At 36.6% G+C, this 25,364-nt stretch overlaps 1 protein-coding gene and 1 non-coding gene across 2 annotated transcripts in view; both read right to left on the bottom strand.

The window, feature by feature from the left end:
* Positions 1 to 25,364, bottom strand: part of LOC121441075 (5-hydroxytryptamine receptor 2C) — a 238,166-nt gene that overhangs the window by 198,072 nt on the left and 14,730 nt on the right. Inside the window, exon 2 of the mRNA XM_041642214.1 lies at positions 23,938 to 23,995. The gene's annotated coding sequence lies outside the window, so the exon portion shown is untranslated. The remainder of the gene's footprint in view (positions 1 to 23,937; positions 23,996 to 25,364) is intronic.
* Positions 2,110 to 2,237, bottom strand: LOC121441086. The gene has a single exon (XR_005973429.1). It is a non-coding gene; the product is annotated as a small nucleolar RNA SNORA35 (small nucleolar RNA).

Genomic DNA, 25,364 nt, shown 5'->3' with positions numbered 1-25,364 from the left:
ATCACTTTCTAGAAAGATATGGCTACTCTTTAAATCAATAAAAAAATTGTGTGATCTTTCTTCGGTGTATTGCTGTAGGAATTTCTATAGCCAGTAGCCTTTAAGTTACCTGCCCACTTGGGTGTGGCCTCTTATATATGCCAATGCAATGCATGCCTTGGCTTTCTCTTCCAGCTGCCGGATTTGGTTGCTGTTCCCTATTAGAGCACAGGACTATGATTTGTGATTCTACCCCTAAATAAATAACCCTTTATTATACTCACTTCTGAGCTAGTGTGAATTTCTTTTTAGCATCCATCTTTGGTGTATTTATTTTGCTTATAGAACTTACCATTGATTTCACAAAGTTATATTTACTAAATTCTTTTTTTTTTCTTTTCTGAGACAGGGTTTCTCCTTGTAGCCCTGGTTGTCCTGGACCTCACTTTGTAGACCAGGTTGGCCTCACAATCAGAGATTTGCTTGCCTCTGCCTTCTGGGATTAAAGGTGTGTGCCACTATCAACCAGCTTTTACTAGATTCAAAATCATTTCGTTTTATATAATCCCAAAATTATGGCACTCAATATTGCTTCTTTCCAGTTCTGCTTACAATAACCAATATTTGCTTTCGCAGATAAATTATATGAATTTACTCATCAGTAATTGTTCATTGAGCTTATATTTTCTGAAAGAGACTGCTGTTTGTGAAACAGTGGGTTCTAACTTGTATGTGAAGATAAATTTGTTCTTAAAGAATCTCCTACTACTCACTATGTGGTAGAATGAGATTATAGCAGAGATTTGAATATTTAAACATATCTTAAAATTATAAAGAGGCTAGTAATGGTGCTGTAGGAGGGGCCTCCTATTGGTTTCTGACTGCTCAGCCCTAAAATAATCACATAGAATCTATATTATTTAACCCATTTCTATTAATCTGTGTATCACCAAGAGACTCTGGCTTACCAGAAAAAGTTCTGGCGTCTATCTCCAGCTGGACTACATGGCATCTCCTGACTCTGCCCTTCTTTCCCTCAGCATTCAGTTTAGTTTTCCCCACCTAGCTCTGTTACCTATAGCTCTGATATAGGCTCAAAGTAGTTCCTTTAGTAACCATGATATTCACAGCATACAGGAGGGAATCCCACATCACCTCCCCTTTTCTGTTTAAATAAAAAAAAGGAAGGCTTTAACTTTAACATAGTAAAATTACATGTATCAAAACAGGTATTAAACAAGATTACAGTTATAATATTTATATCTATCTTTTATCATAACTAAGGAAAACTAACTCTAACTATATATTCTTCAACTCCATGAAAGACTCTAGAGGATTTCTTTTCATTAAAACACTGATTGGCCCATTAGTTCTAGCTTTTTATTAGCTAACTCTTACATCTTAATTTTTCTGTATCACCACGAAGTCATGGCCTATCAGCAAAGTTTCAGCATATCTGTCTCCAGTGGAGGCTTCATGGCTTCTCCTGACTCTGCCTCCTTTCTCCCTGCATTCAGTTTAGTTTTCCCTGCCTAACTAAGTTATACCTTGTTATAGGTCCAAAGCAGTTTCTTTATTAATCAGTGGTAATCACAGCATACAGAGGGAAATCCCACATCACAATGAACATTTAAGTAAGACTTGGAAAAAAGACTTCTCTACATCTAATTTTCTACATCATATACAGGTGGTGAAGAAACTAGAGAAGGCTATTTTGTCAGAAGTCTAATAAGAGCACGGAGCAAACAAAATTCAAGAGAATCAAGTCTCTAAGGACAATTGATGTCTCATTTCAACGTGTCAAAGGAAGAAAATCATGTGTTGTCCTTTCTCAACAACGTTTAATGGACATTTTTTTGCCAAAAAAATTAAATATGCTTTCATGAAGTCTCAATGAGAACCTTTGGTCATTCCAGTAAAATCAAACATCTTTATGGACTTCAAATCTGAATATTAAAGGGGATAATGTAAATTGCTAAAAGCTGCACAGCTAGCAAGGCTTAAAATGATGCCCTAGCAAGGATAACACTGAATACTCGCTATTAACCTGTTATGGACATCACTACTTTTACTTAAGGGTAGGGGTCATGGAGCTGCCTGCCTTTCATTACCTCATAGTTGTAAGGAACATGTTGTACCCACCAGCATGCAGGAGGAGTCCACAGTGTGACTCTCCCAGATTTTGGAGGGCTTTGCTTTCGCACTGTTCGATGCCCAATTGGTCATGGGAAAGACCAATGGGTCACTTACCAGTGCTACAGACAGTAAAGCTATTGATGGGGTCACGTACTCTCTGCAGCAGAAGCAGCTAGGAGGAAGGGGTGAATAAGAAACTGGAAAGAACTCAGAAACTAATGGTGCTTTCACTCAGCAGGGTGATTTACCAATTAGGGTCTACCTCAGAGGAAAGAAATAGGAGTTGAGATTTAGTTGAGTCTAAGTCCAAAGCTGCAGCACAGTCACTTTGTAGTACCTTAGAAAACTTGCTCAACGCTTCCTGGCCTCTGTTTCTCTATATGTTGAATGAAACTGTTGTGACAATTACAGGGAAAATGTACAAGATCCAGTGCAGTATGCAACCTTGGATGCTCAAGTCTGTCATGCTTAGACACCTGTCTACTTCTTAAGGACATCTCTCTTTTTTAAATTACTATGTGTGAAACATTTATTTTAAAATTTATGGACCTTCTTTTTTTAATAAAAAAATGTCATTTTTAATCTCTCTGTGTGAAAGTTCTTCCATAGGCCAGAAGATGGTTACATATCTCTTGGAGCTGGAGTTGTGAGTTACCTACCTGATTCAGTCCCTTGGAAGAATAGCATGGACTCTTAACTAGTGCATCCTGTTGTGCACCAGGGAATATCTGTAGTTAATAATTCTACATATTTATACTCCTTTTATAATTCTCCTCTCAGAAAACGAAGTTGTTTTGTACTATGTTGGTTTTGTTGATTTAAATGTGGGGTGACAACTTACAACTGTATAATGTTTCCTAGAAAAGAACATGGATCATGGCTGGGTGGTGGTGGCACATGCCATTATTCTCAGCACTCGGGAAGCAGAAACAGGCAGATTTCTGTGAGATCAAGGCCAGCCTGGTCTACAGGGTGAGTTTCAGGACAGGCTCCAAAGCTACACAGAGAAACCATGTCTTGAAAAAAAAATACAAAACAAAATAAGTACATGGATCATTATATTTGAATTGTATTAAGGACAATGTTACATCTTTCCTGTGTACCTGGATGGACCACATTTCCCCTCAAGTGTACAAAACCAGAACACAAGGTCTTTGATACATCTCCCATTTTCCCCCTCCTGGCTATAACTGAAAAACTGCTACTTGGATATACCTCTGGCAAATAATCATTATTTCTTCCCCCATGTTTTGTTTTATTAGGTTAGCAACTATTCACTGGTAAAATTTTATAAAACAAAGATAACACTAAAAGAATACTATATCAAAAAAAAAATACACCTACCCAATGCCCCTGGACTTTTGCCAGACTGAATGCCCACTATTGGGTACTCAGCCACCTGAATTCTAAGAGTCTGGACTCAGTGCACACAATGGGATTAATTATAACCCTTAGTGTGTGAGTCACTATTATCATTGCGCCACCCATTACTCTCTTGCTATAATTAATTTGTTATTTAAAATTATGCACTATGAATATCTAATTTTAGGAGATAATGCCAACATTTTTCCAAGTATTTGTATGGTTTTGTATTTCTGCCAACAATTTATAATAGATTCATTTGGTTCATATTCTTGTAAATGCTTGATTCTTTTTAACTTTAAAATTTTTATCAGTGTAGTCAGTGTGAAATGTTACTTTTATGTTCTCTACTCTATGAGTCTGTTTTCTAAACACAAATTGAGGATTATGTCATTTTTAATTCATAGACACTAAAATTTTAAGGAAATAAGAACAACAAAAACAATTTTAGAATTTGCATTACTCAATACATGAGTATGAAAATAGCTATTCTTCAGAAATAAAAATTCATAAGCTCATGTATGACCCATAAGATGACATTTTCTAGTCTGAAGTGATAGAACAGTGGCAAATTAAAGGCAAAATAGAAAACCAAGTGTTGTTTTTGACTAAATGTGAACATTTGATTTTTACCAGTAAAACCCTCAAGTCATATGCTAGGGTAAATGCCTTCTAGCTGAGAGAGGCAGAGAAAGCACACAGTTGACCTTTCTCCATGCACTGATATCTATCCAAAACTCTATTTCTTATCTGATATCTCAAACTAAAAAAAAAAAAAAAAAAAAAAAAAACTTGAAGCTGAATGTCCCTCTCTTCTACTTCCTGTGCATCTCTCTATCCATCCTCCGGACTTCCTCTTACTCTCTATGATTTTCTTGTTCACTTCCTGGCAACTGGCTGATGCTCCACCTCTTGTCCTATAGTTGACCTTATTTAATCCTGTTTACAATATTTAAGCAGAAAGCTCTTGGATCAAAAGCGTGTGCAAGGGCTGATTCACACCACTGTAGTGATATTTTATTTGTATTTTAGTAAATACAGCTTACATGAAGGTCAGTGCAAAGAAGCCACACTAGGCAGCCATACAGGCCAGGTTGTGAATACTTTACATCTTAGAAATTATACTAGTTATTCATAGAGGCTGGGCGGTGGGGGTGCACACCTTTAATCCCAGCACCAGAGGGGAATATAATGTTTGAATGAGACAGGAACTTCCCATCTTTCAGTCTGGAGATATTAAAGCGGTAATAGCTTTCTAGTGGCTTGGCTGCTTTTGCTTTTCTGATCTTTAAGTTGAACCCCAATGTCTTACTCTGGGTTCTTACAAATCATACTACCATTGACACCCAATGTAGGGCCATTTAATCTTATAAATCTTATAAGATTAGCATATATATATATATATATATATATATATATGAGTGTGTGAGTATTTTGTCATGATGTTAATGGTCATATAGAGTACTAATTTTAGAAAAAGGTTTTATTTAGCTTCATGTACATGATATAGACTGCAAATTGCTCAGAACAATTTTGAGGTGACTAGCTGAGATGATATAGCCTAACAGACTACTGTAGCCAGAACTTGAGACCAGTCCTGCACTTTCCCATTATACAGAGCCTGGACAATAAATAATACAGCCACCTCTTCCAGAACTTGATAATTAACCCAAATTTTCGTTTCAGGATCCCCTAAAGATACTGTCACCACCCAGATAGCAGGAAGTAAAATTAAGATTATGATGCCCACATTCCCAAGAGGTTGAGCGGGTAGTTTTACGTCATCCAATGGTCCAAGCAGTGTTTAAAAGAATACAGTTTCTGTGTAATTATTTCAGGGCATAAGCTAGTCAGGCGGCCGGGAGCTGGGTAGCAGGAACGCAGCCCTCAGCACCTTGAACAGAATGGCGCCCAACACTGCTTGGCCCATTAGTTCCAGCCTCTTAATGGCTAATTCTTAAATCTTGCCTTAACCCATATCTAATAATCTGTGTAGCACCAGTCTTACCAGGAAAGATTCAGCCAGCATGTCTGACCTGGCAGCTTGCTTCATTGCGTTTGCCCTGGGGAGCAGATACATGTCGTCTCAGCTCACTTCCCTTCTTCCCAGCATTCTGTTCTGTTTACTCCACCCTCCTATGATCTAACCTACTAGGGCCTAGCAGTTTCTTTATTAATTAACCAATGACCTTCCTCCATCATAGACTGACATAATATGACATTTAAGATGTTTTAATAACATTGGTTATTTTGGTCCTTTTTTATGACAATGATTCATGTCTGCTCCTGGCTGCAACAATCTCCTTCAGAGAAGATGATGGTCATCATAGAAACTCCACATGGAGTTTACTTTCTTTGTGGCAAATGTAAGGCACTGGGAAGAAAATGTCCTTGCCACAACTACTGAAAGTATGCTGTATCAATGGGACAAGCAGAACACAAAAGAAAGGGACTGCCAAACCTTGCCAAGATAAGGTGGGAGAATCCTTGAAAAACCCTGCTTCATAGAAAAGTCTGTCAGATATTCTAGTACTGTAGGCCAAAGATGGATGCCCCAACATTGCAGAGGAACTTTGGGTGACTGCCTAGGCAGTCAGCTGTTTCTTTCATTTCTCACATTATTTTGGAAATTGCTTGGACGTACTTCCTGCTTACTCAGTTATTATTATTTCCTTCTTCGGTCCCTGAGGTAGTTAAAGACTAGATATTTATAGTTATAGTTTTTCTCTTTTACCAGATGTAGAAATCAAGTTATAATAGCATGAAGCAAATTAGTTACAAGATTTTGGACTCACCAAAATAGGATAGCTATGGCGTATTTTCTCTGAATTTATCAAATGCAAATGGACTAGCTATTGGTAATGTATTTATTGCCTGTATATAGTTATTATACTTATTGAGTATAGTTTTTCTTATGTTAGGTATAGTCTTTTTTTATTTTAGACCAAAAGTGAAATGTAGTGATATTTTATTTGTGTTTTAATAAATAAAGCTTGCCTGATGGTCAGTGCAAAGCAACCACACCAGTCATCCATATAGGTCAGGCAGGGGTTGTAGATACCTTTAATCCCAGCAGCCACACCAGGTAGTCATAGAAGCTGGGTGGTAGTGGTGCACACCTTTATTCCCAGCACTAGAGAGGAATATAAGGCCGGATGAGACAAGAACTTACTTTAGTTCAGTCTGAAGATTTTAAAGTGGTAGGAGATATCTAGTGGTTTGGTTGCTTTCACTGTTCTGATATTTAGGTTGAACCCAATACCTGACTCTGGGTTTTTATTATGCATGCTATATACCACAACTAGAAACAAGTTTTTCCAGTAAATAACACAATCTTGAGATTCATAATGTGATAAAATATTCTACAACATTAATGTAATGACATATGTCTTTAATCCCCGCAAAAGTAAACAGAGCTTTGTGACTTCTAGGGCAGCCTGGTCTATACAGTCAGACTGTCTCAAAAATGTCTTTGATCAAGTAGGAAAATCAACATAGTGCCTACCATGTCTAAGTGACCTACACAAAGAGCTTGAATGGCACATCGAAAATAGATGCCTACTGAGTTGAAAGAAGTAATGCAAAATAGGGAGTTGTTACAGGCTAATTTATAGGAGTATTTTCTAAAGGAACTTTAGCTGAACTGTGGGCTTCAATGTCTTTTTATATGCACAATCTAAATATTTATGGCACACTGTTCTTTTGTTTGATTCTTATTAGTTGTCTTATCTTAGAAAAAAATCCTGAGAACCTTGAGAGGCCAGAGATCATGGTGACCCCCTCTTTGCAACCCCGTTAATTTCTGATACTGCTGAAAATATAATAGTTCCATGTAACTGCTTCAGCATTATTCAAGTGTATCCTTGCATTACTATCTAAGTATCATCCTGACATATTATTCTACCCATTCTTTACTGTAATCTTCACAGACACAAAGGGAAGGAAAAATACAGTTCAATCAAAAGCACTTAAATAATAGTTCTGGAATCTTCTTTTTGTCTTATGTTTACAAGAAATTGTGTGAAAACTTCTGAATAATTCAGAGCAATAAACAGTATACTTTCTCTGTGGCAGGGATGTTTTTATATGTTAATTGGAAGTTTTTGCTTTTCTCAAAAGTAGGTTACATCTTTTTTAGTTCTAACGCAACTTAATGTGTTGCCTATTGATGTGAGCAGTCAAATTAACAAACTTGGATTCATACAATTTTTTAAATACCATAAACTGAATCCTTTACTTTCTCTATGGCATGGATATAATAAAGTATATTGAAGGCAGAGTTGCTAGATCTGTGTTTGCCAATGATTGCTGTCCGAATGGTCATTGACCTTCCTCTGAAGGCTTTAGAGAGCCCGGCTATCATTTTCCCTTTCTCTAATTTAGTTAATATCCTGTCCCTCACCTACAGCTCTGCCACAGTAACTCAAAGTCAGTGTACTATGGAAAAGAAATTAAATATTTTTAAATGCCAAAATTCAATGTTAGATGTTGGCAATAACACTGAAGTAATTTGTCTGAGAACAGGTCAATCAATTATAATGAAGGATACATGGAAATTACATAAAATTCTTATTAATTACTTCACTTTTGTTTGCTCAATTGGGAAACCTAAAATATAAATCAGTTCCCTGAACTGGTGAATAGTGAGAAAAGAAAAACCCAGTTTAGTAGGCTGCAGGTACAACTCAGTTGTAGACCATTTGCATAGTTTGTGCAAGGCCTTGAATTCAATCCCTATCACCACAGACACACAAAAGGAAAAGGTGATCTAGATAGAAAATAAGGCAGTTGATAGACTCGGTTTCTAAAACTTGTGCCATGCAAAAAACGTTGACCATGCCAATGCCAAACACCTGAAAACAACCCTTGCGAGGTAACTACCTGCTACCCAGGCCAATCTGTTACAAGTGTAAGTATTACAGAGCCCTCCCTGTATCTACCAAAGTGTCAAAACTACGAGATACAGATGAGAAATCTCTTTCTGTGTAACTATGCACGTCTAGGAGTTTCCCTTTGTGGGAGTGGCTACCCATATTGTGATCTTCCCCTAATCAACATCTTGATATCTCTCACTTTACCTATTTTACCTTTATTCCTCTTAGTTAAATCATGCAGCAAGTTCACAGGAGTCATCAGCTCTGTTCTCTTCAATGGTCATTGACTCCCAAAATCTTTCATGAGCTCCTACTTAGATACACTTCTCCAATAATACTCTTTCTTCTGGCCTCTCCACATTCCTAGTTCAATTCTGTCCTTCAATTTTAAGCTCAAAATCTCTTCTTCCACACAGTTGCCCTACAAGCTAACCTTCTAATTTTTCATCTCACATTAGTCTCATAGTGCCTTCCATGATCTTTCTTTTCAGTTATATGTTTTGAAGTAAACATTTTCCTAAAACTATAAACACTTTAAAATATATTTTGCTGCAACCATGACTCTTCAACAATATGGCTGCCTAAACAAGACTCAGAAAGGTAAAACACCTAAAGATATGCTAACATAAAAGAGGGAATTCTCACAACACCCTACTTTACCCCGAAACAAATACCACAAGACCCTATCCTTGCAGGCAACTAAGGAATGCTGAGAGAAGGAGAATTAATCTTCTCAAGGGATAGGCTTCTTGATTGTTTATCTAATACAAACTGGTGAGTCTTGAAATCAATAATATGTATAAGTAAAACTAGAGAGACTAAACATGCTGTGTTTACACATTGTAAGTACACATATCTATCTTCATATGTATATGTGCATACATTATACAATATGATATATATGTATAAAAAGAGAGCAAGAGAGAGCAATAACAATTGAAAATTATGTCAGGAATTTAAGAGGAGTGGGTGGGAGTAGTTGGAGGGAGGGAAGAGAGAGTGCAATGATGAAATTATATTTGAGTTTCAAAAAATTTTTAAATATTTTTAGTCTGTCTTCATAAATCTGAAAAATATCTGTAATATGAGGGTTCCATAATGAAAATACATTTTATTTCTTTCTGTTTAGAATCAGTAATAACTGCTATACAATAATAACGATCTGTTTACAAACTAAAAATGTGGCTTTCCTTTAAAAGACAGGAGAAGTGTCAGAATTATCAGCATGAATATTAATTAAAAGAAAGAACAAGGAACAAATAATGTAAGAAAGTTATGTTCCACTTAAATGTTAGCACATCAAGTACTCAAATACAAATTTAAAATAATTGTCAAAAATATAGTAGAATAAAGACAACCATTTGTTCTTTTATATCCAGGAGAACATGATGTGTTTTCTTAAAATCAATTAGCAGATAAGTGTAGGTCCAATTTAAAGTAAGCAAAGATCTGCAGAAATGCAAGAATTTAAAAATAACAAGAATGGAAATAAGTAATTCACTCACCTTCATCTAACATTTATTTGAAACATTAATTAACATTTCTTACCGTGGGTAAACATTGATTAAATTATAAAAGATATCTTTTAAGCTCTGACTCCATTAGATTTGTAGACTTAATAATATTATGAATAGTGTTGTTTTGTTAAGTGCACAAATATTAAGAAGTGCTTGCTGAAATCTTAGAAGAGGAACATGATAAAAGGAGTGCTGGTACAGAAAAATATCTCAAGAAGTTTCAGATATGTGTTGTTTTGAATTTTCTTCAAGCAATTCTATTTTGTGGACAAACACTGTTTTCTGGATATAAACAGTAAGCTCATTTCCTACTACATAGCCAGAGGTATCAATATTTACCATCTGGTTTGACTTTATTTAAAAACAAAAGGTAATTTTCAAGAAAATTACAGATTCTTCAATACTTACTAAGTGATTTCTGTATGTTAAAAATTTCAAGAAACCATTCATGCAATTTCTTTGACAAACTTGTACTGATTTCCATATGAGGACTAAGACAATTGGGATTAAAGGGCATTTTGAATCCTCTGTAAAAACATTTGTGTGTGTGTGTGTGTGTGTGTGTTTGTGTGTGTACCACAATATGTGTTGGGAGGATGGGGCCACCTATGGGAGTCAATTCTCTTCTTCTACCCTGTGGTGCTTGGGGATGGAACTCAGGTCATCAGTGTTGGCAGTCACCATCTTTACTCACTTTGTCATCTTACAGACCCAGGGTTAAAAGTTTTGATAAAGATAATTATAATAAATATATGATAGAAAAGACACAATGCTAGTTATCTGCTTGCACCCAGGATGTGTTTGATTGTAAATGCTACCAAATTTACACTAATAGCTTTCATTAGGAATGTTTAGTGGCGATTGTATTAAGTATGGATGATAAAAATTGGTTTTATTATAATGTGAAAATTGGAGGAAATAGGATTAATCACATCCAACATCACGAAGACACTGTCATAGTTTCTACTATATTATATTCTACATAACATCTCTATTCATTGGATGAGAAAGTTAGTCATCTGTCCTTCGAATGCTAAGCATGAGCATGCACGTGTGCGCACACACACATCAAAGAGATAAAGAACTCTCTTATTTTCTATACATGTATTTGCTACTCTTGACAACTTTCTTTAATAAAACAATGATGCCTTTCTGTTCATCATTAAAATCAATTAAATTGTTCATGGCATGGTTGCTCATGCCTGTAACCCTAAGCATTTAGGAGGCTAAAGTTTGAGAACTCCCCCATGTTTACGGCTAGCTTAAATTACATGGTTCAGTGTGTACTAATCTAGTCAGGCCTACAGAGCAAGGCTCTATTTCAAAATAACAGAACGAGCAAACAATCTCATAATGTCTACCTAAGTTTTATGTAATTTGTATGTATTTGATGATCAAAGCTGGAGAAAAATCTCTTTTATATTAACTGGTAGGAAAACTAGAATTTCCCCATTGAGAAAGAGTAAAAATTCCTCTGGAATTGTATTTATAACCTACAGTTTATGGCAAACTTGGTGTCCATTTTATAGTATTGCTGGATAGGTCAGGTTTTCCCATCTTTCTTAATATGTTAAGCAGTGATAAAATTCACCATTGATTACTCTGTTGAATAAACTTTTAAGAAGTGTCTTGTGAGTAGCAGGTGTTCTGTAAATCTTAAGTTCCCCTTAGCAATTCAGTTAAGCACATCTTGGAATCAACAAGCCACATGACTGGGAAGTGGTGACATTGCATGAGACAGGAAGTAGAGAGAGATTCAAAGAGAGATCTACAAAAAATTAAGAAATATGTTAATTTTGTACTTGATATTTTTATATATATTTTTGATTATGGTATTTTTGTGTAATGCCTATGAGTTACTTTTCCCCCAAAGAAGCTACACCTACATTGGACATTTTATCAGGGCAAGTAAAATGATGAAGAAGATGTCGATGCCAGTGTGATGGTTAGAATGCTGTGTTTTCGGAGGGATGAAAGGTATCTTGGGAACTCTTGTCCCTGTGAATTGCCATTTATTTCCTTCTGTTTTGGGTGAGTTAATAGGTAACTAGTGGGTAATCATGTGGAATACATGAGCAGACACCTAACTTCCACTAACTCAAAAGTGAAGACTGTCATGAAATTGCACCTGAGGATTATAGAAAGAATGCTCCACTTAGCTGTAGCCCACCTACCTATGTGTTTGAAAAGAGTTTTAATTAATGACTTCCTTTGCTCTGTTACTATAAGAACTTGATTAAGTGGTTAACCTACTATAATACAGTATTTGGGGAATCCTGAATATGTGTTTCCAGGTCACAGTCACTGATAATTGGCTCCAGAATAAACTATCTCTTCCCCTTTCAGGTGTTTGCAGTGTATTTTTGCAGCAACACACCCCATCATTTCAGCCCATTACTATCTCTAAGGAATGACCAGAAACATCTAAAGACCTACATGGTCTTGTTACTCACAGCATGCATGCCTATTCCTTAGCTTATTAGCAATGTGTAATAGCCCCTTAAACATTTGTAGAGATCGCTTTTTAAAGTCCTCGCTCCTTTGTTCTTAGTTCCCCTTTTTTTCAGTCTACTGTGCGCTTTATAACAATAAAAAGCATTGACTTTAGAAGTCTGCTCTTCCTGACTACTCAGTGTTCATTTCATCTCTCAACAATGAAGTTTCAAAGCCAGATGATTTCTACAAATGCTTCTACAAAGCTTCTTATTTCAGAACAGTTTGCAGCCACTTTTAAGGTCCTGACCTTACTATTGTAGTGCCTCAGCCATTTCTATTCCCTTTCTCTCTCATAACAGACGAGTCCAGTGTTGAAATTCTAAAATGCAGAACTTAATAGCATTCCCCAGTGCTCACTCACCATGCTCACCTGATGCCACTACTCATTCAAGTTTTAAACTATTTCAACATTCCTATGGGAAATTCCCATCTCATTGGGTTTCTTGGTCAAGAATGGATCCCTTTTCTCATTTACACTTGACATTTTAATTTCTTTAAACGAACTGATGTTCTTCCTCATCTCTCTTTCTCTGCTTTCCCTCCCACTTACTTGTCTAGAAAAGTCTTATATCTTCAAGTCTGGATTGTAATGATACTACAGAGCTCATCTTTCTCACACTACCCTCCTAAACTATGACAATATCATTGGTTAGTTTTTCCTTTCTCCAGTAAGCTGGTCTGAAAGTTGTTTGAAGTAGAAGCCAACAATAGGGTTCAATATTTAATCAGTTGAAAAAAATAATCAAAACATCAACAATATTGCAGGCTTGGAAAGGGTACAAGTATTCAGACTTCGGTGTGGTGTTCATGAGGTTTTTATTTGTACCCAGGTCGACCGTGTATACTGTCTGTGGCTTTCTGAGCTAGAGGCAAAGGGTCTACATGATTCACAATATCCAAAGTCTGGACTATGAGACTTTTTAAAGAGAAAAACGGTTGCCTCCTGCTTCCTGACCTTGGTCCAAATTTAGTCCCTGGAAACTTGGGAGCTTGTTCAAAAGAGGCACTTGGACTCTTCACAAAACCTGTTGTTTGAGAATCTGCTGCATAACAGGATCCCCTGAAAATTCTAGATTCCAGAAACACCAGCCTATAACTCATCATGATAGTTGGAAATAGTTTGCTTAAAAATTCAACTGTTTGACAGAGGCGCAGCGGCGGCGGCGCGCCAGACGCACAGAGGCGCAGCGGAGGCGGTGGCGCCAGACGCAGCGCCAGACACGGCAGAGCGCGGCCAGACCCAAGCAGCTGGGACAGGCGTGCAATAAGGAGAGCAGATCGCCCTACTACAATTGAATCAAAGAGGTAGGCCTTTGGTTGGCCAGGTCACTGGCACAAGGGGAGCCTGGTCCTGTCCTGAAGATCCTTCGGAGGGGTGAGAGGGTTCTTGCCTGCAGCAGGAACCACGAAAGAGAGTGAGGGCATTTTGTAAGGGGAGCCCTTGGCCAGCAGGGAAACCTGATCCGGTTTCTAAAGGATCCATTGGATAGGATCAATAGGAGGAGATGGGCAGGCGCCAAGGCAAGAACTCACCCAATAATCCGAAAAACAACATGAAAACATCAGAACCCAATGATCTTACAACAGAAGTATTTGAACAACCTAACACAGAAGAAGTGGAAAAAATCGACTTTATGAAGATAATAGAGTCCCTTAAACAACATGTAAAAAATGCCCTTATAGAAATGGATGAGAAGTATAACAAAAAGTTTGAAGAAATGAGTAAATACGTACATGATACCCTGGGAAACCAAGAAAAAACCATCAAACAGGTAATGGAAACAGTTCAAGAATTGAAAACTGAAATGAAGGCAAAGAAGAAAATACAAACTGAGGACCAGCTGGATATTGAAAATCTTGGCCAATGAGCAGAGTCTACAGAAACAAGCATAATCAATAGAATACAAGAGCTAGAAGAAAGAATCTCAGATGCTGAGGACACCATAGAGAAAATAAACGAACAGATCAAAGAAAACAGCAAAGCCAACAAATTCTCAACACAAAACATTCAGGAACTATGGGACACAATAAAAAAACCAAACATAAGAATAATAGGAATAGAAGAAGGAGAAGAGTCACAGCTCAAAGGCCCAGAAAATATTTTCAACAAAATTATGGAAGAAAACTTTCCCAACTTAAAGAAAGATATTCATTTAAATATTCAAGAAGCATACAGAACACCAAACAGACTGGATCAAAGAAAAACATCTCCTCGCCATATAATACTCAAAACACAAAATATACAGGTTAAAGAAAGAATATTAAGAGCTGCAAAAGAAAAAGGGCAAGTAACTTATAAAGGTAAACCGATCAGACTTACACCTGACTTCTCGATGGAAACTATGAAAGCCAGAAGGTCCTGGATAGAGGTTCTGCAGAAGCTAAGAGACCATGGATGCAAACCCAAACTACTATACCCAGCCAAGCTATCGTTCACTATCAACGGAGAAAACAAGACATTCCAGGATAAGAACAAATTTAAACAATACGTAGCCACAGATCCAGCCCTACAGAAAGTAATAGAAGGAAAATCGCAACCCAAGGAATCCAACACTGCCTACAATAACCCAGGCATCTAATGACCCTTCACGAGCACATCTCAAAGAAAGGAGACACACAATCTCTACTACCAAAAGCAATAAGAATAACCGGAGTAAACAACCACTGGTCATTAATATCACTTAATATTAATGGGCTCAATTCACCTATAAAAAGGCACAGGCTAAAAGATTGGATACGAAAACAGGATCCAACATTCTGCTGTTTGCAAGAAACACATCTCAACCACAAAGACAGGCACCTACTCAGAGTAAAGGGTTGGGAAAAGGTGTTTCAAGCAAATGGTCCTAAGAAACAAGCAGGTGTGGCCATACTAATTTCTAACAAAACTGACTTCAAACTAAAATCCATCAGAAGAGACCGAGATGGTCACTTTATACTCATAACAGGAACAATTCTTCAGGAGGACGTCTCAATCCTGAATATATACGCCCCCAATATAAAAGCACCTACTTATGTAAAAGAAATATTACTAGAACTCAAGGCAGACATCAAACCACACACACTAGTAGTAGGAGACTTCAACACACCTCTCTCTCCAAGGGACAGGTCAATCAGACAGAAACCTAATAGAGAATTAAGAGAATTATTGGAGGTAATGAAGCAAATGGACTTAACAGACATCTATAGAACATTCCACCCAAATAGGAAAGAATATACCTTCTTCTCTGCAGCTCATGGAACCTTCTCAAAAATTGACCACATACTCGGAAACAAAGGAAACCTCCACAGATACAAAAAAATATCAGTGTCCACCTGTGTCTTATCAGATCATCACGGATTAAAGTTAGAAGGCAACAACCACGCTGCCCTCAAAAAACCGACAAACTCATGGAAACTGAACAGTCAACTACTGAACCACACCTGGGTCAAGGAAGAAATCAAGAAAGAAATTAAAGTCTTCCTTGAATTTAATGAAAATAAAGGGACAACATACTCAAACCTATGGGACACAATGAAAGCAGTGCTAAGAGGAAAGTTCATAGCACTAAGTGCCCACTTAAAGAAAACGGAGAATGCATACATTGGGGACTTAAAAACACACCTGAAAGCTCTAGAAAAAAAAGAAGCAGACGCGCCCAGGAGAAGTAGAAGACTGGAAATAATAAAACTGAGGGCTGAAATCAACAAAATAGAAACACAGAAAACAGTCCAAAGAATCAATGAAACAAAAAGCTGGTTCTTGGAGAAAATCAACAAGATCGACAAACCCCTATCCAAACTAATTAAACGACAGAGAGAGAACACGCAAATAAATAAGATCAGAAATGAAAAGGGGGACATAAACACAGACACAGAGGAAATTCAGAGAATCATTAGATCTTACTACAAAAGCCTGTATGCCACAAAACTGGAAAATACAAAAGAAATGGACATTTTTTTAATTAATATCATATACCAAAGCTAAACCAAGACCAGGTAAATGATCTAAATAGACCGGTTTCTCGCGAAGAATTAGAAATGGTTATCAAAAGTCTCCCTTCGAAAAAAAGCCTAGGACCAGATGGTTTCAATGCAGAATTCTACCAGAACTTCCAAGAAGAATTAATACCTATACTCCTTAAGGTATTTCACAATATAGAATCAGAAGAGTCATTGCCAAATTCCTTTTATGAATCTACAGTTACCCTGATACCAAAACCACAAAAAGACCCAACCAAGAAAGAGAATTACAGACCGATCTCACTCATGAACATCGACGCAAAAATCTTCAATAAAATACTGGCAAACCGAATCCAAGAACACATAAGAAAAATTATCCATTATGATCAAGTAGGCTTCATCCCAGAGATGCAGGGCTGGTACAACATACGCAAATCTATCAATGTAATCCACCATATAAAGAAACTGAAAGAAAAAAACCATATGATCATTTCACTAGATGCGGAAAAAGCATTCGACAAAATTCAACACCCCTTTATGATAAAGGTCTTGGAGAGAATAGGGATACAAGGGTCCTACCTAAATATAATAAAAGCTATTTACAGCAAGCCAACAGCTAACATTAAATTAAACGGAGAAAAACTCAAAGCCATCCCACTAAAATCAGGAACACGACAAGGATGTCCACTCTCGCCATACCTCTTCAATATAGTGCTTGAAATTCTAGCAATAGCAATAAGACAACATAAGGAGATCAAGGGGATTCGTATTGGAAAGGAAGAAGTTAAGCTTTCGTTATTTGCAGATGATACGATAGTGTACATAAGCGACCCCAAAAATTCTACCAAAGAACTCCTACAGCTGATAAACAGCTTTAGTAACGTGGCAGGATACAAGATCAACTCCAAAAAATCAGTTGCCTTCCTATACACCAAGGATAAGGAAGCAGAGAGGGAAATCAGAGAAGCATCACCTTTCACGATAGCCACAAATAGCATAAAATACCTTGGGGTAACCCTGACCAAGGAAGTGAAAGATCTACTTGACAAGAACTATAAGTCTTTGAAGAAAGAAATTGAAGAAGACACCAGAAAATGGAAAGACCTCCCTTGCTCTTGGATTGGGAGGACCATCATAGTAAAAATGGCAATTCTACCAAAAGCAATCTACAGATTCAATGCAATCCCCATCAAAATCCCATCAAAATTCTTCACAGATCTGGAGAAGACAATAATCAACTTTATATGGAAAAACAAAAAACCCAGGATAGCCAAAACAATCTTATACAATAAAGGTTTGTCTGGAGGCATTACCATCCCTGACTTCAAACTCTATTACAGAGCTACAGTATTGAAAACAGCTTGGTATTGGCATAAAAACAGAGAAGTCGACCAATGGAATCGAATAGAAGACCCTGACATTAACCCACAAACCTATGAACACCTGATCTTCGATAAAGGAGCTAAAAGTATACAATGGAAAAAAAGAGAGCATCTTCAACAAATGGTGCTGGCAAAACTGGATGTCAATCTGTAGAAGAATGAAAATAGATCCATATCTATCACCATGCACAAAACTCAAATCCAAATGGATTAAAGACCTCAATATCAGTCCGAACACACTGAACCTGATAGAAGAGAAAGTGGGAAGTACTCTACAGCACATGGGCACAGGAGACCACTTCCTATGTATAACCCCAGCAGCACAGACACTAAGGGCATCATTGAATAAATGGGACTTCCTGAGGCTGAGAAGCTTCTGTAAAGCAAAGGACACTGTCACTAAGACAAAAAGGCAACCCACTGACTGGGAGAAGATCACCAACCCTGCAACTGACAAAGGTTTGATCTCCAAAATATATAAAGAACTCAAGAAACTAGACCGTAAAAGGCTAATCAACCCAATTATAAAATGGGGCACTGATCTGAACAGAGAATTCTCAACAGAAGAACTTCAAATGGCCAAAAGACACTTAAGGTCATGCTCAACTTCCTTAGCGATCAGGGAAATGCAAATCAAGTCAACTTTAAGATACCACCTTACACCTGTCAGAATGGCTAAAATAAAAAACACCAATGATAGCCTTTGCTGGAGAGGTTGTGGAGAAAGGGGTACACTCACCCATTGCTGGTGGGAATGCAAACTTGTGCAACCACTCTGGAAAGCAGTGTTTCGGTTTCTCAGGAAATTCGGGATCAACCTACCCCTGGATCCAGCAATACCACTCTTGGGAATATACCCAAGAGGGGCCCTATCATACAACAAAAGTATATGCTCAACTATGTTCATGGCAGCATTGTTTGTAATAGCCAGAACCTGGAAACAACCTAGATGCCCTTCAACGGAAGAATGGATGAAGAAAGTATGGAATATATACATATTAGAGTATTACTCAGCAGTAAAAAACAAGGCCTTCTTGAATTTTGCATACAAATGGATGGAAATAGAAAACACTATCCTGAGTGAGGTAAGCCAGACCCAAAAAGAGGAACATGGGATGTACTCACTCATATTTGGTTTCTAGCCATAAATAAAGGACATTGAGCCTATAATTCATGTTCCTAGAGAAGCTAAATAAGGTGAATCCAAAGACAAACACATAGGCATCCTCAGGAATATTAACCTTCATCAGGCGATGAAAGGAGACAGAGACAGAGACCCACACGGGAGCACCGGACAGAAATCTCAAGGTCCAAATCAGGAGCAGAAGGAGACGGAGCACGAGCAAGGAACTCAGGACCACGAGGGGTGCACCCACACACTAAGACAATGGGGATGTTCTATTGGGATCTCACCAAGGCCAGCTGGCCTAGGTCTGAAAAAGCATGGGATAAATCCGGACTAGCTGAACATAGCGGACAATGAGGAATACTGAGAATTCAAGAACAATTGCAGTGGGTTTTTGATCCTACTGCACGTACTGGCTTTGTGGGAGCCTAGGCAGTTTGAATGCTCACCTTACGAGACCTGGATAGAGGTGGGCAGTCCTTGGGCTTCCCACAGGTCAGGGAACCCTGATTGCTCTTCGAGCAGATGGGGGGGGGGACTTGATCGGGGGAGGGGGAGGGAAATGGGAAGCGGTTGTGGGGACGAGGCAGAAATCCTTAATAAATAAATAAATTAAAAAAAAATTCAACTGTTTGAAAAAATAAAAAAAAAAGAAAAGGTGAACAGGATTACAAAATTTATGAGTCATAGCAAATGCATGAGATTTAAGACAAATTTAGGCTGTTGTGAAATAGGAAAGGACAACTCATTAGAACAAAACTAAAATAATAATAAAACAATGGAAAATTAAAGTAGCTTGAAACTATAGATTTTTCTAGTGCTTCTGTCTGTTCTGTTCTCTGTTTGAGACAGAAAAGCCCAATTGAGATAGCCCAGGATCGCTTCAAACTGTCCATTTAGCAAGGGTTGACCTTGAAACTTTGAGCCAATAGAATGTCTAGGGTATGTTTCTGTGGGGAAAGGTCAGCTAATGCTTTCTAAATTACATTAAGTATGTTTTTAAGACTAATCTTTTAAAGTAGTGAAATTTGGGATCAATATTTTTTGTGTGACAAAGCCTTTGATCATGACAACCACTTACATGCATGTATTCACTGACGTTGGCAGTCAGTGAAGTTACAACAGACTATTTGGTTACTTACCTTTCAAAATAGTGTGACTTTCACTAATTTTGAGGAAGGTGAAACTTTTTTATAATATATGTATTTTAAACCATCATGTTAGCCTTGTAAGTTTTAGCACAGCCTACTTCTAATAAAAATGTATTTGTACTGTACATGGTTTTTAAATTTCTAGCTAGGTCAACTGGATTTTACATAGATTTATTTTTTATGAGTACATATTTTTAATTACATTTCTACACATTTATAGGGCAACAAGAAGCTCTTTAAGTATCTAGACAATCCCATATCTTTTGCATTCAATGAAGTGTTAAGAAGTCCGGCCTAAAAGTGTAGTTTATCAAAAATACTGTGTATAATGCTAGATCACAAAGCCTGAAATCTTACCTGTGCTTAAAATACTTTGACTGATTGTTTCTCTTCTAGTAGTACTAGTATTTTATTATATAACTTTTATAATTATTGTAAAACTGATGATCAAGTAGGTATTCCAATTAACACACTGTGTTCTTATTGGCGATACAAATGTGTTAACCAATATAAAACAATGATATGTTAGTGCTTAGCACTGAATTCTTTGCTTCCTTCATACCTTTCTGATTATCTTTTAATTTATTCAAATGAAGAGTTGAGGGTAAAGAAAATATGCTTCAAAAATACAAGTATTTTAAATATGTTTGGAAAAGACACATTATAATACAGTGCACACTAAAATAGTGGAACTCTATCAATAGTAATATTTGACATATATTTTTATTTTTTTATATCTTTGTCAAATCACTTGCAAACCTAGAATGAAACATTCTGAAAGTTATGCATCAGAGAGTTCATATCAAGCCGTTTGTTAAGTGAATTATTTTAATTTCTAATACCACAAGGCCACAAGTTTCAAAATAAAAGTTCTTCCATTTTTAAGAGAGTGGCAAGTATACATCTTGTCCTGGAGGTGTAGAGGTAATCTGTTGGTGCTCTTTCTTTCCTACATTTACTACTGAGAGCCGGGCGGTGGTGGCACATGCCTTTAATCCCAGCACTCGGGAGGCAGAGGCAGGCGGATCTCTGTGAGTTCGAGACCAGCCTGGTCTACAAGAGCTAGTTCCAGGACAGGCTCCAAAACCATAGAGAAACCCTGTCTCGAAAAACAAAAAACAAAAAACAAACAAACAAACAAACAAACAAACAAACAAAACCTACTGAGATAAAGAACTTTCAGTACTGTTATCATGTACCGAAAAAAACAAAACTAAGATACCAATGTTTACATTCAGTACTTACTGGTATTATTACAAACTTTATCTTGTTCAGAAGAAACACAGCTGTTCATCTGAAAACTGTTCAGTTTTCAAAAGGGACATAGAATATCTAACTTAAATCATTATCTTGGAGAATCTATCTATCTATCTATCTATCTATCTATCTATCTATCTATCTATCTATCTATCTCCGTTTGTGTTCATGTGTATATATAACATATATGTTTGTATTTGAATCTGTAGGAGTACAAGGAAGCTATTACTAATTTTGAAGGATAGTAAAACAAATCATGTGAAACTCCTTTTATTTTTTAAAAACTATTGATTCTTATTTTTTTAAATTGTCACAGAAACTCAAAAGCTCTGTAGTAGTATGCTTGCCAAGCATGTATATGCCATGTTAATCTTGTCATGGGAAAAAAAGGCTTATAGGTGTATAGGTATTATAATAGCACTCTTGGTACTCATCTCTATACAGTGAGTATTAGCATATTAAGAACGTTAGCTACATCATTGAAATAAACAACTAGTTTCCAACCATTTATAGTAGGTGAGTAGGGGATCTAGTTTTCATGTCACTGGCACACCCTGGTAGGAGAGCCTCTTGGAGAAGTGAAATCGTCGAAAACTTTACCTCCAAATGGATTTTGAACTATATTTTGCCTTTGAATTTCTTCTAGGAGGAACGGGATAGAACTTATCAACAATTGGTACCTTAAGAGGAATTTACATATCAAAGTTTCTCTAATGGATGATTAAGAACCAAGGCTCAGCAGGTATGTGCACAAAGAGTGCACAGGCCAGGAAGAGATGAAGTAAACACTTATTGTGGGGTCGCAGACACTGAGCATACAGAGGTAGAGACATGATGTTTTACCTAAGGCAGAATAATACTGAAAAGGTGGTAGCAAAGGTGGAATTGACTGACCTCATATTATGATAAGACTGACCTTGGTCTTTCTCTCTGTACAGGGCTTATGATGCTGTTGATGACCTCGTGTGAATACCATGTAAACTTACCTGTACATCCATGTTAACCTATTTCACCAACACACTGAAAATATCTGGGGTACACTTCGATCTTCATAAACTTACAGTGAGAGTTCTCCTGCTGGGATACTTCACAATTTTACACTTTGTACATTTTGAATTTCCCCTAAGGATTTATTTTATTCCAACACATGAAAAACTAGTGAGAGAGAGTAATAGAACCCTTTTAAAATATATAAAATACAAGAAGTGTTGTGTCTACCATCACATTAAATATGGATGTGCTTAATAACATGACAGGACATTTGATGCTGGTTGTTTTGAGTATGGGTACATGTAGCCATTTTGATATATCCCCATTAATGAAAAAACTCACTAATTTCTTCTTTCTTCCATTTTTCAAAATCATAAAGTATGTGTGTAGCAGATATTCCCATTCCTATTTCCATCTTAATAACTTTTGAAGTTTAGTAGGCTTGCATATTTCACTTGGGTTTTGTACTGATATGTATATACTAACATTAATTTATATGTATAGATATAAACATTCTACTAAAAGTATACATTAAAATATCCCTAGTGTAATGAATTAGATTTTTGCAATTGTCAATCATTCTAAAACTACAATTGTAAATTCATTTTGTGGTATTAGCTACATAAATATGACAGTGAGAATTTTTTCTTTTTCTTTTTTCCTTTTTTTTTAAATGGATTTTACTGAGCTATACAATTTCCTCTGCTCTCCTCTCTTACTCTCCCCTCCCCTTTAACCCTCTCCCATCGTCACCATGCTCCCAATTTTCTCAGGAGATCTTGTCTTTTTCTTCTTTCCATGTAGAACAGACACTGACAAATTAATTGAGAATTGCTTAACCTGTAATTTATTTATTCAGTCACATAATCATGCTTTTTTTCCTTCCTTCTTTCCTTTCCTCCTTCCCTCCCTCCCTCTCTCCCTCCCTCCTTCCTTCCTTCTTCCCTTCCCTTCCTTTCCCTTTTCTTTTGTTTAGAGATTGAGTTTCTCTGTGTAGCCATGAATGTCCTGGTACTCACTCTGTAGACCAGGGTGGCCTCGAACTCAGAGATCCACCTGCCTCTACATCCCGAATGCTAGGATTAAAGCTGTGTGCCACCAAGCCCAGCATTCATTTCTCCGCTTTTCGTCTTTAATGACTGATAGTTTGTCTTTATTGGTTTTCAGAACTATGACTGAAACCAAAGGTTCTAATCTTCTTTATACTTGGCTTAAAAAGTCATGATCACGATTGTTTTATTTTATTTCCTGGTATGGACCTATATTCTGCTGCTATTCAGTCAAGTTCCTCACCAGCTTCATCTGTCGAGAATAGTTAAAGAGGTTTGCTTTCTAAAATCTAACACCAGTAAATGATAGTCTGATTTCTTTATTCCAAACCACAGCTACGAGTTTGCCACTATAGGTGTAAATCAAGAGATCATAGCTTTTCATCACTGACAAAATTTTCCTGACATAAAATCTCACAATAAAATAATCTCACAAAGTCAAGATAGTGATTTGCAACTTGATAAGGGTATCTGCGTCACACATAACTTGATAAAACATAATTTGATAAGAACATAATTGTTTTCGGTTGCCTTAACATAATTTTCAATTCATGCTATATGTCTTAGTAGTTTGGGGGCAGGTCTAAGTTTTCAAAATATTTGTAATAACCTATATATAATGGTTAAATAGTAATTCAAAATACGAGTCTCAAAGCATGCTTATGGGTATACTTACAATTAATTTGGAAAGATGATGTTCATTGGCCTATGCTTGCAGGTATTGGTTGAGAACCCTGAAAGTAAACATGAAGAAAAAATAGAATAAGTAAGGGCCTAGCCAAGGTACTTATGCAATTGTATTTGGTAAGGCCTGACGGAAAAGTAGCTGGAATGCTATCCACGAACTCAACATGAAAATCTTAGCTCCATAGTTTTCCAGTTGAAGCAGGTGCACCTCTGTTTGTCTTTCTGCTCAGGAAAAAAAAAATCCTATGTCAGTTTGATATTGTAAGTGAACTGGCAAAAGTCTACATCATGTTAGGTTGAGCCATCATTTCATATAAGACAACTGTTGTTTGTTCCATAGACCCCAAGAGGATATTAACCTATGGGAAAGAAAATAACACTTGACAATCATCATTTAAATGTCCCTTATCATAGCAGTATCAATTTTGTACTCATTTATTTTTGAATGTGAAGTCGAGGTTAAAACAAATATTAGCTACATTTTTTAAACAAACTCTTAGTAATTTTAATTTCTTATTTTAAACAGGAAAAGTTTCTCCAAGCACTACAAACAGGACAAAGATGTTTTAAATACAGATACTTTCTTAAAATACAAGCAAACATTTTTGGTGAGCCAAGTAAAATGGAGTGAAGTAGATACCATTAAAATTATGAAAAATATATAGAAAATATTCTGTGATTTGAGCTTATTAAAATAATGAAATTACAGACCTCGCAACATAAGTTGGTATGAGTAGTATAAAAATATGTAATTGCAAATTTTAGTCACAATTTTAAGAAATTTGATGTGATTATATTTCACAGTATCCAAGATTGAATGTATTATAGCAATAACTTACTCTACCTCTCATTCCTTATGATGGTGGTACAACAAAGGAGTTGTGAGTAAAAATAGGAGGAAAACAACCTGAATAAAAATTTCCCTTCTTATCTGGATTTATTTAAAAATGCATTTAATATTAATAAATTTGTATGACTACCTTTTTGTCACTTCGAGAAGTTAGCGCAAAGATTCATTGCAGCGACTGTGACAATAAATGTTCAAAATTAAGATTCTGTTGTATGGGAACTTTAAAATATTTAAAATAGAAAAATCAATTTCTTTGGGGGAAAGGTGCATGAAGCTTATTCTCCCTAACATATTTCAGGAGGCAGAGATACAAAGTTAGCTATTTTTAAGAACAGTTAAGAATCTATGCATAGTGAAGATACACTTGTTGTCGATTTATATGATACAAAGTATAGATTGCACTGCAACAAATAATATCACCTCGCTACACTGTAGTAATCTACTCCACCTGTTGCAGCTCCAATTTAATTTAATTTCATCTAATTGTTCAGTACTCATGGAGGGAATATTTCTGGTTTTGATCACACAACTGCTGCAAATGGAATAGCGGCCCCCTAGTGGTCACA

This window comes from Microtus oregoni, unplaced genomic scaffold (assembly GCF_018167655.1).
Source record: "Microtus oregoni isolate MIOR12 unplaced genomic scaffold, Mior012 000073F_001, whole genome shotgun sequence".
NCBI classification, from domain to species: Eukaryota; Metazoa; Chordata; class Mammalia; order Rodentia; family Cricetidae; genus Microtus; species Microtus oregoni.
Note: the sequence above shows the minus strand (reverse complement) of the source record. Positions and strands in the feature narration are given on the sequence as shown.